Source organism: Macaca fascicularis, chromosome 9, assembly GCF_037993035.2.
Source record: "Macaca fascicularis isolate 582-1 chromosome 9, T2T-MFA8v1.1".
Taxonomy (NCBI): Eukaryota; Metazoa; Chordata; class Mammalia; order Primates; family Cercopithecidae; genus Macaca; species Macaca fascicularis.
In genome coordinates, this window is record NC_088383.1 from 13528259 (window position 1) to 13546229 (window position 17971).

General features: G+C 48.5%; 1 protein-coding gene across 15 annotated transcripts in view; it reads left to right on the top strand.

Moving 5' to 3' along the window:
• The window catches only part of CAMK1D (calcium/calmodulin dependent protein kinase ID), a 498666-nt gene that overhangs the window by 261980 nt on the left and 218715 nt on the right, over nucleotides 1-17971 (top strand). For 2 of the 15 annotated variants that reach the window (XM_074001028.1, XM_045361847.3), the window contains exon 1: nucleotides 9036-9356. The exons of the other annotated variants lie outside the window; for them this stretch is intronic. The gene's annotated coding sequence lies outside the window, so the exon portion shown is untranslated. Of the gene's footprint in view, nucleotides 1-9035; nucleotides 9357-17971 lie in introns of those variants that run through there. 15 annotated transcript variants of the gene reach the window in all.

Genomic DNA, 17971 nt, shown 5'->3' on the forward strand with positions numbered 1-17971 from the left:
GTTTTCATTGCACAGTAAATTTGGTTTCACTCAGTCTTGCCTGTATCTTATGTGATGGACAAGCATGACGTGAAAATACGTGACCTGAGCTCTCTAGTTCCCATGACCTGGCAGGTGTGTGGCCTGCCACATCACCTGGTATAAGTCTGTCATAGACTTATATGAGAGTCTCAACTCATTTCTTTTTTGAGACGGAGTCTTGCTCTGTTGTCCAGGCTGGAGTGCAATGGCACAATTTCGGCTCACTGCAACCTCCGCCTCCCGGATTCAAGTGATTCTCCAGTCTCCTGAGTAGCTGGGATTGTAGGCACCCACCACCACGCCCAGCTGATTTTTGTATTTTTAATAGAGATAGGGTTTCACCTTGTTGGCCAAGCTGGTCTTGAACTCCTAACTTCGTGATCCGCCCGCCTCGGCCTTCCAAAGTTCTGGGATTACAGACATGAGCCATCGTGCCCAGCCTCAGTTCATTTCTCAAAGAGACAAATTCTAAACACAGTGGCAAGTCCTCAGCAGGGCTTTCTTCTCACCCACAGAATCATCTGAGCCTCAGGAGCTCATTTCAGCCCAGCTGGTGTGCATTAGGTACCTGTGCACAAGGCAGCTGAGCTCCTAGGAGGAAACAGGAAGAAGCCCTCTCTACCTGTGTGGCCTGCCCAGGGAAAGGCATCCTGTGGCAGGGGCCCGTTCTGGAACCACTCATAGGAGGTGGGACTTCAGAATCTTCCAGAACAAGGGGAATGCCTGTCTTATGATTTGAAACATCTCCCCCGATGGTTCTGTCTGCCTTCCTCATACTCCCCGAAGAACTGCGGTCTTACAAGACCACTACTGAGCCTATCTGAGGCCAAGTTTGATTACCGGGAAGTAATTCAGGAAAGCCCTGTATAAACTCTTTTTTTTTTTTTTTTTTTTTGAGACGGAGTCTCGCTCTGTCACCCGGGCTGGAGTGCAATGGCCAGATCTCAGCTCACTGCAAGCTCCGCCTCCTGGGTTTACGCCATTCTCCTGCCTCAGCCTCCCGAGTAGCTGGGACTACAGGCGCCTGCCACCTCGCCTGGCTAGTTTTTTGTATTTTTTAGTAGAGATGGGGTTTCACTGCTCTAGCCAGGATGGTCTCGATCTCCTGACCTCGTGATCCGCCCGTCTCGGCCTCCCAAAGTGCTGGGATTACAGGCTTGAGCCACCGCGCCCGGCCTATAAACTCATTTTATATCTCCACTCACAATCTTTTATTGTATTTTATCTGTTTATTTTTGTAGAGACAGGGTCTCACTATGTTGCCCAGGCTGGTCTCAAACTCCTGGCCTCAAGTGATCCTCCCACTTTGGCCTCCCAAAGTGCTGGGATGACAAGGATGAGCCACAGCGCCCGATCTCCACTCACAGCCTCTCATTTCACATTCATAGGTGGTCTACGGATAGCAGGAAGTCTCTCACCGAGGACTTTTCCAACCCTGAGAAGATGCAAACAACAACCTGAAGAAAGAAAGATTCCTGGGGGACAGGAGCTATCTTTGTAGGAGCGGGTGCCATTTGGGACAGAGCACAGGGCTTGGGAACATTCTGAATTAGAGAAGAGAGGGGGCAGCTTCACCCCTCCTGGGCAGCAGGTCCATTTTATCTGGTGTCAATTCCTGACACCCCAGAAGTGCCTCTATTTAGAGAGAGGTCAGCATAAAAGGCGATGGCTATTCTTTAAGCACTTAGGAAATGTTTGTTTGGGGAGGACCTGCATCGTTTCGGGTCTATGATGGCACTGGGCCTGCAGAGACGCGTGGAGGCTCCTCTGCCTGCGCACTCCGCCTCTGTGTGGGAAGTGGAAGATGAGGACGTCTGAGCAAAGACCAGTGGTGGTCTTTGATCTGGACCCACAGTGACTCCCATCGGCATCGCATGTCTTTCTAACTGCTTATGATTATGATGATTATTTTATTTTTTGAGACAGTCTCGCTCTGTTGCCCAAGCTGGAGTGCAGTGGTGCGATCTTGGCTCACGGCAACCTCTGCCTCCCGAGTTCAAGTGATTCTTCTGCCTCAGCCTCCTGAGTAGCTGGGATTACAGACACATGTCACTGTGCCTGGCTAATTTTTATATTTTTAGTAGAGACAGAGTTTCGCCATGTTGGCCAGGCTGGTCTCGAACTTATGAGCTCAGTTGATCCACCTCCCACAGTGCTGGGATTACAAGCGTGAGCCCCTGTGCCTGGCCTCTCGCTGCTTGTTAATGTTTCCTGATACGTTTCCTGCAGTGACCTCAAGTCCGCGTTCCGGATTTCTCCTCCCCGCCCAGACTGGCTCTGCCTGCTGCGTCCTGCTGAGACACCAGTTGCGCAGTGCCTAAAGCCAGGAACCTGGGCCTCCTTCCAGGTCACCCCCCCGCCTCCCACCCTGACCCACGCACGCCTGTCCTTGATCATTATATCATATGACTCCAGCCTCTGAAATGTGACTTGTGTGTCATTACCTCTCCAGAACCCATGATCACTGTCACCTTTTACTTCTGCTATTGTAATAGGTCCTTACCTGGCCTTCTCACCTGCCTTCATCCAGTCCGTCCTGCGCTATTGGACGGAGTGGAACCTCGGGGTGAAAACACGGCTCCAGGGCAGCCATGAGAAGGGTGCAGAAGGCAGTCAGCCCGCAGCTGGATTCGCACCTGCTGGGGATCAGTCTCCCCTCTTTCCCGCTTGACCCATTCCTCCAATCACACGCCTCCCTTAGTACAACTCTTTGCTTCCCTTGCTTTTTCTCCAGGATAAGGAACAAGCTCCTTAACATCACACCTCAAACCAGTCACGAAGGGGCCTGAGGTGATCTTTGCCGTTTCATCTTTCCCCCATCTCCAGCTCTGAAACACACCTGTCACTCTCTAGCTGTGACTTCCTACGACTTACCATATTCCTTAGAAACGCTGCGCACCCGGACGTCTCTGGGACTTTGCAGCACCTGCCTGAGCTGAGGATGCTCTTGTCCACCTGAAAAATCCGTGCCTGCTTCATAGCCAGCCACTGTGCCAGTGGCCATATCCCTAGGCAGGGCTGGCCTGCTCCTTCTCTGCACTCCAATAGTAGTTAAGTGCCTCTGTCACACTGTGATCGCTCCTGTCACCTTCCATCATAGATACTTATTTATCCGTCTGCGTCTCAGACAGAAGTGAGCCTCTGGAGGCCTGGGACCCGTTCTTATGTGTCTCTAGAATTCTTAGCACCCAGCCAAGCCTGTGCCTGGTACAGAATCATTGCTCATTGTGAATGAATGTCATAGAACACAGCAAAGCAGGCAGGGAGATGGGGGGGGCGCAAACAGTTCAGGTACAAATTCCAAGGATGGTGGAAGTTGGGCACAGGGAGTGGTACAAGTGCCAGCGTCTTTGAAGCTGACAGGTGTTAATAAGGAATCAGATAAACAGAGAAAAAAATGCGGTGAATCTGACTTCTTAGCAGAAGTGTTTGGCTGTGTTGGCCCGTGGGAAGCTGAACTTTTGTGGCACTGGAGATGCCATCAGGGTGTGTGGCTTCGCTGGAGAACTTTCCAGAAGTACTTATTTGATGCTATTCAGAGTTTCAGAAACTTGAGGGCTACCTTTAATGATCTCCAATGGACTCATTCCCAAGAACAGTAGTAATTTACCACCTGCAAGTTGTAGGGAGTTGCTTCAAATGAGCATTTGTAGGGAGTTGCTTCAAATGTTTCAGGTTGCAGTTGACTTTGGAACGTATATCCATCATGTCATGTGTCTGGGGCATACGATTCCCTATAGTTTCTGGGATCTCCCAAAATAGGAGGAAGGAGTGACTACCTGGGTAGTATGAGGCATCTTTAAACTTAGTCGACCAAAGCACCCTTTTCCTGGAGACTAGTGTGCCATGGAACCTCACTTTGGGAAATGCAGATCCAGTGCAATCCTTTTTTTTTTTGAAACGGAGTCTCACTCTGTCGCTGAGGCTAGAATGCAGTGTCGCAATCTCTGCTCACTGCAACCTCTGCCTCCTGGGTTCATGTGATTCTCCTGCCTCAGCCTCCCAAGTAGCTGGGACTACAGGCACCTGCCACCACTCCTGGCTAATTTTTTGTATTTTTGGTAGAGACAGGGTTTCACCATGTTATACAGGACGGTCTCGATCTCCTGACCTCGTGATCTGCCCACCTCGGTCTCCCAAAGTGCTGGGATTACAGGTGTGAGCCACTGTGCCGGGTACCAGTGCAATACTTTTATTTTACAGAGAGAAGAACAGGCCTAGCCCAGTGAAGGCCATGAGGCTAGGAAGGTCTGGCTCCCAGGTCAGGGCACCTCCCTGTGACCATATGGCTTCTGATGTATCGTGTGATGGTGGATAGAAACCATTCAAGTGTGTGTGTGTGTCAAAGAGAGAGACAGACATATATACACCCCTTGGCCAGAACTTCACTGCTGTGGCAGGTAGTATTTGCATCCGTGCCATCTTCCAAAAGCATTCGGCCCCGGCCGCCCACCCTTGCCCAGCACCTGGTGATTCCAGGCCTCTCAGGGGCCCACTCTGACCGTCGGTGTCTCTTCCCACCCTCTTCCCTGTGATCCAAGCCGAAGTTCTGCCGTGCAGTTTCTGCCCACTCACTTCAGAGACACAATACAAAACAGTTCTCAGGAGTGAGCAGGTGACAGTTGGGGAGGAAGGAGGGGAGCCCTGGGGGTTGTGGTGCCACTGGCAGCCCCAGATAACACGGCCTGCATTGCGCAGCTCTGCCTCGGCCCTGGGCTGCCCTTGGACAGGGCCACTGGATGCCACTTGCCTCTCTTTCCCTTTGGCAAAGAGGCCTCAGAAACAGGACTTATTAGGAAACCAAAAGTAAACAGCTCAGCCTCTCCCCAGGGCCCGTGGAGCCTGTTGTCCCGGATGGAAGGGGTTGGTGCCAGCGGCTGCCTAGATGATCTGTGGGGCACGTTCGGGGTGGAGGGGGCTGGGAGCCGCGGGGCAGAATTTGGCAGTGAGAGAAGCACTGCAGAGGTCATCGTAGGCCTGACTTCTGGGGCACATCGTCAGATTGAGGTCGGGGAAAAGGCAAAACTGCAAGCGCCTTCCTCATGCTTGCTTCACAGCCGTGCAGCTTGGAGCTGAAAGCAGCCAGAATAGCCACTTCCTTTGAGTTAACGCAGGTGCCGTCCTCCTCCTGTGAGCCGCGGCTGCTCACGGGACCACAGGGGAGGGACCGCGGGGCCTCTGAATCAGACATCACTTTCTTCTCTGCCCCATGGGCCCCTCACACACAGCACCTAGGGACAGACGGTTCAGGAGTCAGAGACGGGGATGCCAGGCGACCCCGGCACGGAGTCGGTCACGCACGTTTCCTCCACTGTCCTGACCTGCCCACTTCCTCCTAACCCATTTGGCTGAGCTGATACTGATGTTCTTAAGACAGCAAAAATCAGTCAGTGGGGCTCGGGCTCTGAGATCTGCCTAATATTTGTGGGAACCACAGATGGGCCTCCCAGGGCAGGGCTCAGAATGGATGGCCGGGATTTTAACTCGTGGTTTCCTGATGGTTTGGGAAGGACGTGTGAAACATCCTCCTCTGTGGAGTCTCCCTTCGCCCCACCCCTAGAACCAGGGGGTGCACATTTCCCTCCTGCCGTATGTATAATCAGGGTTCCCATGCGTTGATCCCTGTGGCGTCTCAGGCACCACGCCCAACTCTGAAGTCTGTATGTGCCCTCTAATCACTCGGAGGATGCTGGGGATTGGATATGATCATTCACAAGGTGTAGATGAGAAACCTGAGGCTTGTCTTGCCTGTGTTCTCCAGCAAGGAAGTGACAGATAATTTTTTTTGTTTTTTGGAGATGGAGTCTCGCTGTGTCACCAGGCTGGAGTGCAGTGGCATAGTGTCGGCTCACTGAAACCTCCGCCTCCTGGGTTCAAGTGATTCTCCTGCCTCCGCCTCCTGAGTAGCTGGGACTACAGGCGTCCGCCACCATACTCAGCTAATTTTTGTATTTTTAGTAGAGACAGGGTTTCACCATGTTGGCCAGGATGGTCTCGAGCTCTTGACCTCGTGATCCACCTGCCTTGGCCTCCCATAGTGCTGGGATTACAGGCACGAGCCACGGCGCCTGGCCCAGAAGTGACAGATAATTTAAGCCCAGTTCCATCTCTCTCGTCCACACGTGCAGCGCCTTGCCAGTGGAGAAAATGCCCATGTATGCTTCTTTCCCTTCCTGCCTTCCTCCCTTTCTTCTTTCCTTCCTTTCCAACTGGGCTTTAAAGCCAGGTAGAAATCTATCATCTGCCTGTCTCATTTTGTGTGTTAGGGAGGCTAATCCAGGGTTTACTGTATGACTGTATGAGAACCTCCTAGTAAAGTATCTGACAGCATCGCTGTAAAGGATAAATTGGTCATGAGAGGTGTTGTGGGTTCTAGTGAGAGAAATCAGAAAACCACCTAGGCCATTTAGTGAGCATTAATTTTCCAATAACATCTCCCTGCACTGTTCACATCCCTGAGCGGGTTCCGTGTCTGTCTGCTGAAGAAGCGGAAGCATAAACCTTCTGGGAGTTCCTGCACCCTTTAATTGCCTGGAGGATCTAAAACAAGTAACAGCTTTGAAGATGGTTCAAATGTATCCTGGAACTTTCCCACCCAGACGCCAAGATGCTTTTGCCTTTAAAACTAATAAGGCACTTGGTGCAGTGGATCACACTTGTAATCCCAGCACTCTGGGAGGCTCCGGTGGGAGGATCACTTGAGTTTAGGAGTTCCAGACCAGCCTGAGCAACGTGGTAAAACCTTATCTCTACAAAACATACAAAAATTAGCCAACTGTGATGGCAAGCGCCGGTAGTCCCAGGTACTTGAGAGGCTGAGGCTGGAGGATCACTTGAGCCTGGGAGGTGGAGGCCGCAGTGAGCCATGATCATGCTACTGCACTCCACCCTAGGTGACAGAGAGAGACCCTGTCTCTCAAATAATAAGTAAGTAAATAAAATAAAAGAAAGAAAAGAAAACAGAAGCCCAAATCCAGAAGGTACTTACTATTTTTATATTTTTGGGAAAGTGAGATTGATTGATTGATTGATTGATTGATTTTGAGACGGAGTCTCGCTCTGTTGCCCAGGCTGGAGTGCAGTGGTGCGATCTTGGCTCACTGCAAGCTCCACCTCCTGAGTTCACGCCATTCTCCTGCCTCAGCCTCCCGAGTAGCTGGGACTATAGGTGCCCGCCACAATGCCCAGCTAACTCTTTGTGTTTTAGTAGAGACGGGGTTTCACCGTGTTAGCCAGGATGGTCTCAATTTCCTGACCTCGTGATGTGCCCACCTTGGCCTCCCAGAGTGCTGGGATTACAGGCGTGAGCCACCGTGCCTGGCCAAAAGTGAGATTTAATAAAAACAGATTCATCAAAGAAAATGTACAGACATGAAGGGAACTATTAACCTATTTACATGGTTTAGGTCAGGCGTGGTGGCTCACACCTGTAATCCTAGCAGTTTGGGAGGCCGAGGTGGGTGGATCACTTGAGGTCATGAGTTTGAGACCAGCCTGGCCAACATGGCGGAACCCCATCTCTATTAAAAATACAAAAATTAGCAGGCATGTTAGCGCACACCTGTAATCTCTGCTACTCGGGAGGCTGAGGCAGGAGAATCACTTGAACCTGGGAGGCGGAAGGTACAGTGAGCCGAGACTGTGCCATTGTACTCCAGCCTGGGCAACAGGAGTGAAACTCTGTCTCAAAAAAAACAAAAAACAAGAAACAACAACCAAAAAAACCAACCATATTTATGTGGTTTAAAGTGTTTAGCTGTGTGTGGAGAGATTTCAGACTGTCAGGTTTTAAGTAGCAGCTTTTCTTCTTCCATGATGCATTAATATTTGTCCCTCAAGCAGTAGCAGGAGGGAACCAGAGGCTGTGTTCTACAATACAAAATCTAGCCCCATGGCCCTGAAAAATGGCCTCTGCAGAGAACCGCCACTACGGGTGAGCAAGATGTTTAAAGTGAGCTGGAATTAGGAACTATCTTATTTCTTCACTGAATATAATAAACAAGGACTTGTATTGAATCTGAAGAACACCAGGTTTTATAAAATCCCCCGTCTCTCCTCTCTTTACTTTTTACTTCAAACATGTTAGATTGTGTTCTGGAGATACACAAACTAGAAAGGGCATTGTAGGAAATGGTTAAGTACGTTGGCCCTTCGGCATTCTTGTTGGTCTGTGTAAACATGGGTGGGTTATTTCAGCCCTGCCAGTGTCAGGAATCTCGTGGGAGAAATCATAGGGGTGGTGTAGGAGTAAATAGAATAATCTATGTAAAGCTCTTGGAATGGTGCCGGGCAGATGGTGCGTGCTGGTAGCAGCTGTTTGTCACTATTGTTTTGCTTATTGTTGCTGTAATTCCAAGTTCTTGCCTTCCAGGTTCTGGTCTTCCTGCCAAGGGGCCATGCATGTGCATAGATACTCAACTGTGATGGATATAAAGGGTACTGTAAAAACGGGCACTACCCAGACCACATGGGTCAGGGAGGGCTTCCTGGAGGAAGTGATGACCCAGCCTTGTCTCAAAGGACACGTTCAGTGACCAAAGAGAGCTGTGGGGAACACGAACATTTCAGGGCCTGTTGGGGTAAGGCGACTGTGTAGAGCAGTGCTCCTCAATCTTTTGGACGCCAGGACCAGATTCATGGATGACAATTTTTCCATGGATGGGGTGTGGGGAAATGGTTTCGAGATGATTCCAGCGCATTATATTTACTGTGCACTTTATTTCTATTATTATTACATTGGAATACATAATAAAATAATTCTACCACTTATAGTGTAGAGCCAGTGGGAGCCCTGAGCTTGTTTTCCTGCAACTAGACAGTCCCATTTGGGGGTGATGGGAGACAGTGACAGATCATCAGGCATGAGATTCTCATAAGGAACGCGCAACCCGGATCCCTGGCATGCGCAGTTTTCAATACTGTTCACGCTCCTATGAGACTCTAATGCCACCACTGATCTGACAGGAGGCGGAGCTCAGGCGGTGATGCGAGCGATGGGGAGCGGCTGTGAATACAGATGAAGCTTTGCTCGCTTGCTGCTTCCATCCTGCTGTGCAACCTGGTTTCTAACAGGCCCCAGAGTGGTACTAGCGCATGGCCCGCAGGCTGAGGACTCCTGAGAACCTATGCTTAGAAATGAAGAAAAGTCAGCAGAGAGCCCTAAAAGCCAGGCAGGAGAGGAGGTTCAAGAGGGAGAGAAGGATCAGCTCTCCAACCTCCTGGAGAATTTAAGAAAAATAAAAAATGTCCCTTGGATTTAGTGACAGTGAAGTCATTTGTGCTTCCATAAGGATCATTTCAATCAAGCGGTAGAGAAACAGCCCAGTGGTGTGCTGGTAAGTGTTTAACAACGGGCTCTTGGGGAGGCGTTGGGAGGAAGAAGAGGTCCTGATCTGTAGCATTTACCCATTTCCATGGTGTAAAGACTGTCCACGTGACTAAAGCCACCAATCGAAGTCACCGAATCCAGATTAGGAAGGGATGTTCATAGACCATGTTCCAGCTGTCTCCAGAGCGTGCCTGAAATAGCCCGATCTCCACAGTCATGGCGGCGGCCAGGTGACAAGGCAGGGATGGGCGGGTAGCTTGATGTTTCAAGTTCGTAAACTTTCTGTGTCATTCATTTAAACAGCATGGTAGTGTATCTGCTGTCCTCTGCGGCATCTCGATGCTGACATTTGTCCCTCGCCTCCTTTCTGTCGGCACATTCTGATTCTATGGTGTTGTCTCCTCCCCATTCTCAGCAGCTGTCTCTGCTTCCATCTGCTTCTCAGAAAAACCCACCATGTTACCGTGAAGAAGCTGACATCCGCCTTGCCCCGTAGTAAATATATAATGGGATGTCAAGAACAGAACGGAAGGCTTTGAGCTTACAGCCTCGTGGGGTTTATCACTGCCACAGTTCAAGGCAGAAGGTGTCCTGACCAAGTGATAGGAGTGCTCGGGTCCACTTGTCAGGGACAGTCTTCACAGTGGAAGGTGACTTTTCCTCTCTGGGCCACCCCGATGGGTGATCTGACTTTAGGCTCAAAAAGCAACCTTTTGGTCTTAATCTGGCTCCTCAAGTAGAATTCCCTTACTCGAATGAAAATACATGTACTTTCCAGCCTAACCTGACTTTTCCTGTCTTATTGTTGGTGAAAGGTTTCTATTCAAGATTATGTATGCATTGACTTTCTGGCTAATACATCAGTGTTCTGTGAGTTTAGTTGACAGGACTGGAGACCCAAGAACCCCTTAAGGGAAAAGGTAATAGCAGCAAACACTTAAATAACCCTCAGTATATACCAGGCATCCTTTTTTTTTTTTTTTTTTTTTTTTTTTGAGACGGAGTCTCGCTGTGTCACCCAGGCTGGAGTGCAGTGGCCGGATCTCAGCTCACTGCAAGCTCTGCCTCCCGGGTTTTTACGCCATTCTCCTGCCTCAGCCTCCCGAGTAGCCGGGACTACAGGCGCCCGCCACCTCGCCCGGCTAGTTTTTTGTATTTTTTAGTAGAGACGGGGTTTCACCGTGTTAGCCAGGATGGTCTCGAACTCCTGACCTCATGATCCGCCCGTCTCGGCCTCCCAAAGTGCTGGGATTACAGGCTTGAGCCACCGCGCCCGGCCTATACCAGGCATTCTTAGGAGTACTTTATGTATTCAACCGTGTAACAAACCTGTGAGCTGTCCATTTTATTGATGAAGAAACTGAGGCACAGAGATGTTTAGTGCTTTGTCCAAGGTCGCATGAGAGAGTGTCAGAACTGAGTTCTGAATGTAGGCCTTCGGGGTTCTGGAGTCTGTTTCCTAATCACCACCTTCTGCTGGTTCCTACCTGGCGAGCCCCAGAGATGAGAATGAGACCCTGGACCCGCGGACCCCATCAAAGTACAGACAACCCGGGAGACTCCACCTCCACTACTAAACACAGGCCCTGTGCCTATCCCTGGAAGGAAGGGATGCATCAGAAGCCATCCTAGAGCCTCCAAGAGCCCCCTTCCATGCTGACATCCTGACATTCCCAACCCTGCAACTCCTCTACCCTCTCCTGGTTTCTTTGGTTTCCAGGGACTAATCCAGGCATTTTCCAGCTCCAGATCTGCTTCCAGGTGAGGAAGCTCCCCCTGGGCCTGAGAAGACATCTCTGGTTGGGAGGAGCTCTGCTGTGTGGTACTTGCCTGCCCACTGAATGAAACCTGTCCCCTTTGTACCCCCAGTTCCCTGAATGTTTCAGAATGCCTTTTTTTTTTTTTTTTTTTTTTTGAGACAGAGTGTCATTCTGTCACCCAGGCTGGAGTGCAGGGGCGCAATCTCGGCTTACCGCAATCTCCGCCTCCCGGATTCAAGTGATTCTCCTGCCTCAGCCTCCCAAGTAGCTGGGATTACAGATGCGTGCCTCCACGCCCGGCTAATTTTTTGTATTTTTAGTAGAGATGGAGTTTCACCATGTTGACCAAGCTGGTCTCGAACTCCTGACCTCAGGTGATCCACCCGCCTTGGCCTCCCAAAGTGCTGGGATTACAGGCGTGAGCCACCGCACCCAGAATGTCGTTCAAGTTTTATTTTTGCCCCAGGTAATCCTACTAATGCCTTATTTCTCCACTTCATGAAGCATTTCATTTCTGAAGCCAGTCCATTAAGGGGCTAATAAAAAGGGAACTTGCTGGACACAGTAGATAAAATAAAAAGCACTCCCTCTTAAGATGCTCCTCCCTGGCTCTGCAGTGCTGTGTGAGAAGAGAAATGAGGCATTTGCTTTCTGTCCTGTCTTTCTCTGGGACCTTAAGGGAATGCTGCTGTGGGTTGTTTCAGAGCTTCCATTTCCAAAACTCCGGCCTGGAACGAAGGTCTACGAGGCACCTTCAAGGGTTATAGAGAGACTTTGTGGAAGCACAGAAATAACTTTGGAGGGGGAGAGGTTTCATATTCTCAGGCATGTTTACACATCTGTTGTCCCAAACGGGGCTTTAATTAATTAATTAATTACTTTTATTTTTTTAGAGGCAGTGTCTCACTCTCTTGCCCAGGCTGGAGTGCAGTGGCATGATCATAACTCACTGCATCCTCGAACTGCTGGGCTTAAGAAATCTTCCTGCCTCAGCCTCCCAAATAGCTGGGATTAAGGCATGAACCACCATGCCTGACGTCAGATTGGGTTTTGATACTGTGGGTTTAATGGTGTCCTGATGTGCCAGGAAGTTGACAGGATCAGGGCAAGAGTCAGTTGGATTTCCCCCAGCTGTTCCTAGTAGAGGAAGAAGACCTTTGCAAAGAGAGAAGGTCGGTCCTGGATGGGTGTGCAGGTCGCATACGCCTCTCCCGGTGCAGCTTGGTTGGGCAGGTCAGTCTGAGCACGTGTGTGATCATCTACATAAGGAATAGCTGGAACCATATGTTCTTCAAAACACCTAGAGACCTAAAAGTTCCATGATTTTGTTGACAGCGTAAAATTCTAATACCTTTTGTTGTTATTATTGTTGCTTTTTTTTTTTTTTTTTTGAGAGGGAGTCTCACTCTGTTGCCCAGGCTGGAGTGCAGTGGCACCATCTCAGCTCACTGCAAGCTCCGCCTCCCGGGTTCAAGCCATTCTCCTGCCTCAGCCTCCCGAGTAGCTGGGACTACAGGTGCCCACCACCACACCTGGCTAATTTTTTGTATTTTTAGTAGAGATGGGGTTTCACCATGTTAGCCAGGATGGTCTCAATCTCCTGACCTCGTGATGCGCCTGCCTCGGCCTCCCGAAGTGCTAGGATTACAGGTGTGAGCCACTGCGCCCAGCCGTATTGTTGCATTTTTTAAAATCCCTCAACTTAGTGTAGTCTTGGCACATGGTGTTATAAAGCAAATACATGACAGGGATCTATCTTTGGAGACTGTATCTTTAAGGAATATGATTGTTAAATAGAATGAGTGTCCGCATCTCTGTCTCAAGACCTGACTAGATGGTGTGTGGAGTGGTGCCTCCGTCCCTCGATCATTGGCAGGAATAAAGGTAGTTGAAGCCAAAGATTGAACCTTCACTTTTCCCTACAGTTGAAGGCTAATTAACTCCAGCCTTGTCCAAGAACTCAATTTATAGCATCCTTAAGCTCTTCTTCTAGCAACCTCAAGACTCCAAGAAACTTTTTAAAAAAGCAAGCTGTTTTCCACAAACAGAAGTTTAGGAATCCACATCCAGAATTTCCACCTTCTAAATTGGCACCTAAGCGTGATAGATGGCTCCCTATAATGGGCAGCTCTTGTTCACGACAGCAGCACGCTAGTGGTAATATCACAGCCTGTGGCATTACATGAGACTGTGACAAGCCATTAAGAAAAAAACAGGCCAGCATTATTGAAATTCCTGATTGCATTTCTATCATCTGAAATATGTGAAGCAGCCTTGTAAACGACAAACTTTTTCTATTTTAAAACTTTGGAACCCATTTCAGCACTCTGTCCATACAGTGGTTGAGAGTTGCAGGAAACATTTTTCTTATCGATATCTACTACTTTGCTCTGTTAGCTTTCCCCCCGCCCCCCCCATCTTTTAGACATGGTCTCTCTCTGTTGCCCAGGCTGGAGTGCAGTGGTGCGATTCCAGTTCATTGCAACCTCTGCCTCCAGGGTTCAAGCGATCCTCCTGCCTCAGCCTCCTGAGTAGCTGGGATTACAGTCAGGCGCCACCATGCCCAGCTAATTTTTGTATTTTTAGTAGAGATGGGGTTTCGCCATGTTGGTCAGGCTGGTCTCGAACTCCTGACCTCAGGTGATCTGCCCACCTCAGCCTCCCAAAGTGCTGGGATTACAGGCACTGTGCCCAGCCTCTGTTAGCTCCTATTCTTCCAAATGGACTGGCTATGACTTTATTATTAAAACAACAATAACAACAAAAGCATTATAAAGTAAATAAAATGAAGAGCCACGAAAGGCATGGTAAGAAGTAATCTTCCCTTGCCTAAACTGTACTGAAGCTGAAGGCGTCAATTGTATTTCATCCCACTGTTATTTCTGTTTACCATTTGTGTATGTGTTTCTACTTGCAATGCTGTAGAATCATTGACTCATAAGAATGTCAGATGAAAGGGTCCTGGACCATCTGGGTGAGCACAGTCTCGACATGGGAATATTATCTGTTGACTCCTAGCTAGACAGAACTATCAGCAGTGGTGCAGTTGCTATCTTCCAAGACAGCACCCTCCATTTGGGGACAACCTAACTATTAGGAAATCCATTTTTGTGTTTGAATCTCTTGCTTTATAAACTTTTCCTGTTGGGACTATGTCATAATGATGACAGTGATGGATAATTTCATGGAGTGCTTCCTGTGAAATACTGTGCTTAGGACTTAAGATAGCACCTCATTTAATCTTTGCAAGAATTTTTCAAGGCAAGCAATAATATCCTGATTGGAGAAAGTGACTTGCCCAGTAAATGTGGGCGTCTGATGGCAGAGACTGTGTAATAATACCATGTTCTGATGCCTCTTGTTTTCTCTGGCCCCTCTTCTTTTTTTTTTTTTTTGAGACTGAGTCTGGCTCTGTCGCCCAGGCTGGAGTGCAGTGGCCGGATCTCAGCTCACTGCAAGCTCCGCCTCCCGGGTTTACGCCATTCTCCTGCCTCAGCCTCCCGAGTAGCTGGGACCACAGGCGCCCGCCACTTCGCCCGGCTAGGTTTTTGTCTTTTTTAGTAGAGATGGGGTTTCACCGTGTTAGCCAGGATGGTCTCGATCTCCTGACCTCGTGATCCGCCCGTCTCGGCCTCCCAAAGTGCTGGGATTACAGGCTTGAGCCACCGCGCCCGGCCTTCTCTGGCCCCTCTTCTATACTCAGTTTCTTAACCCCCTCTCCCAGTCCCATCAGGTATTGTTCCCAGACCCCTGCCTGTCTCTTTCTGATTGTTTTCAGTTTTGTAACATTATTAGAGCTAACTCCCAATACTTTAGATGCGAGCTGATCTTTGTAACAGACAGACAGTGGAACCCTTTCCTGGCTAGTTCTGAACAAAGTGTTCAGTTGGGATCACATTTACTTTTTTTTTTTTTTTTTAAATTTTGAGACAGAATTTCGCTCTTGTTGCCTGGGCTGGAGTGCAGCGGTACGATCTCGGCTCACTGCAACCTCCACCTCCGGGGTGCAGGCGATTCTCCTGCCTTAGCCTCCCGAGTCGCTGGGATTACAGGCGTCTGACACCACGCCTGGCTAATTTTTTATACTTTTAGTAGAGACGGGGTTTCACCATGTTGGCCAGGCTGGTCTTGAACTCCTGACCTCACAATCCGCCTGCCTTGGCTTCCTAAAGGTCTGGGATTACAGGCATGAGCCACCGTGCCCGGCTAGGATCACATTTCCTTTTGTAGGGGCAGAGTTTTGGGTACAGTTGAGTTTTTTCTTTCTTTTTTTTTTTTTTTTTCTTCAAGGTAAGCGATAATATCCCAATTATAAAGGGAAGAAAACTGAGAGGTAGAGAAGAGAGAGTGACTTGGCCAGTAAGCGTGGGAGTCTGATGGCAGAGGCGATGTAATAATACCATGTTCTGCTCATCACCTCCATCACACAATCCCTGTTAACTTACAGCTGCCCCATACTCTACTTTTCTCCTTAGTTATTATTTTTTAACCCAGGACAGGTAGGGTAGGGTGATGTTAAAGGAGCCAGACTGCCTTGATTCTCACACCAGATTTTCTACTTTGTAGCTCTTGTCACCTAGAGCACTGGACCTCTCTGAGTCTCAGTTTCCTTATCTCCAAAATGGGCTTGGCAACAGGAGTTCCCTGTGTGGGTTGTGAGGATTGAATTAATAAATACTGGGAAGCCCTTCACACACACACTGCCGTGTAGCAAGTATTCACTCGGTGTTGTCACTATGCCCTAGCTTTGCTGCTGTTGTGTGCACATGTAATCCAGATTGCTGACAAAAATAGGCGACTGTGGATTGACATTATATACACATTTAAGCAAATGCAACCATATGCATCTCTCTCTTATGAAATTAAAATACTGTACAGTTATATTTTGCATGTGTTCCACATATTGTAATAGCCATAGTTTTATATATTACAAAGTGCTAAATAACTATTCACTTTATGGGGTTGAATGCACAGAAATAGGTGCTCCATACTTGAATGGGCAATTGAAATAATTTTTGAGGGAAATTTTGATGACTGTGTAATAATTGTTGCCTTTCTTGCTGACTTTATATTCTAGCTTCTTTTTAAATTTTGACTAAGTCTGTGTTGAGAGGCCTTGATAAGCCCTTGGAAACCTCCACCCCGCCTACCCCAAATCATCTGGTCACCCCTTAGGGTGCGCCCTCACCCTCCACAAGGCTTATTCACCATGTGCGCTAGGGCTACCAGCTGTTGTTACACAGGGACTCGGATGTGTCTCATATCCTCTGGTTCTTTGAGTACCAGCCATACCAGCTATTGTGTTAGAACCTGCTGACATGGAGTAATCAGCCCCAAGTCTCCATCCTTAGAAGTGTGTGTTCAAAGAATTACAACCCAGTGTGGCCCAGCAAGCACATTACCAGCTAATCAACTCAGCAGGTGCCTGGACCTGGGGCTTCCCAGTGAAGATGACGTTGGAGATGGGCTTACAGGGTTGGGGGACTGGGAGCTGGAGGACTGAGAACCGATTCTGAGGAGGAATGGCAGGCAGAACTCCTGAGAGCTCCAGAGGGTTCCTGAGCAAGGAGTCTCCGGGACCAGGGGATGGGCGGGAGGAGGCAGAATTGGTGGAGTTAGATGAGGGGGCCTCCTGGGCCACCCCTAGGAAGGCAGACCCAGGTCCCTCAGGTGATTGGGAGCCATTGGTAGCTTTCAGCAAGAGGAACTCACTATTTTTGAGTCTCGATTAAGATTTGCTGCATTTTGTATTTCATTTCCATCTGAATAAGAAAATATACTGGAGTAATTAATGTATTCAAGTATAGGTTCTGGAGGGAGGTTGTTCAAATTCTTTGCCCCTCTTTGGAAATGGAACTTAGGAAAGGAGTCTGAGTGTGTGTGTGTACGTGTGTGTAGGTGTGAGTGTGTGCACTTGAGTGTAGGTATGTGTGCATGTGTACATGTAGAGTTGTGTGTGTGTGTGTGTGTATATCGGTGTGCATGCATGTGTGTGCATGTTTGTGTGTAGGTGTGTGTGTATTTGCAAGTGTGTGTATAGGTGTGTGTGGTTTGTAGGTGTCTATATGTATAGGTGTGTGTAGGTGTGTAGGTGTGAGTGCATGTGGGTGTGTATAGTGTGCATAGGTGTGTGCATGTGTGTATAGGAGTGTGTAGTGTGTGGATGTGTGTTGTGTGTGCGTGTGTATAGGTATATGTGTGTGCTCGTGTGTGTATAGGTGTGGGTGTGTGTGCATGTATGTGTGTATAGGTGTATGTGTGTTTGCAAGTGTGTTGGTGTGCATATAGGTGTGTGTGCATGTGTGTGTGGGTGTGCGTGTGTGTTGGTGTGTGTATAGGGGGTGTGTGTGAGTGTGCACATGTGGGTGTATGTATAGTGTGTGCTTGTGTTGGTGTGTATAGGTGTGGGTGTGTGCATGTGTGTTGGTTTATGATAGGCGTGTTTGTGTGTGCCTGTGTTGGTGTATATAGGTGTGCGAGCGTGTGTGTATGTGGGTGTGTATATGTAGGTGTGTGTATAAATGTGTTAGTGCGTGTGTGAATGTATATGTGTGTAGTTTCATATGAGTGTGCACATGTGTGTTTAAAATATGGTTAAAAGTTGGTAAGGAAATAGGAAGAAATGAAATTAGTTTTCCAAGTGTGGGCAGCCTTGAATATTTTAGTCTTATATAATGTTTCAGAATTGATTGAATAACAAAACGAGTTATCTTGGACAGTAATTGGAGTAGCTAACATTTATCGATGCTACAGGGAGACAGACTGTTCTAAACCCTTTACATGAATTACCGCATTAAATCCTCGAATCAGCCTCTCAAGTAGCTACTGTTTTTACCCACCCTTTACGGAAAAATCCAAACGA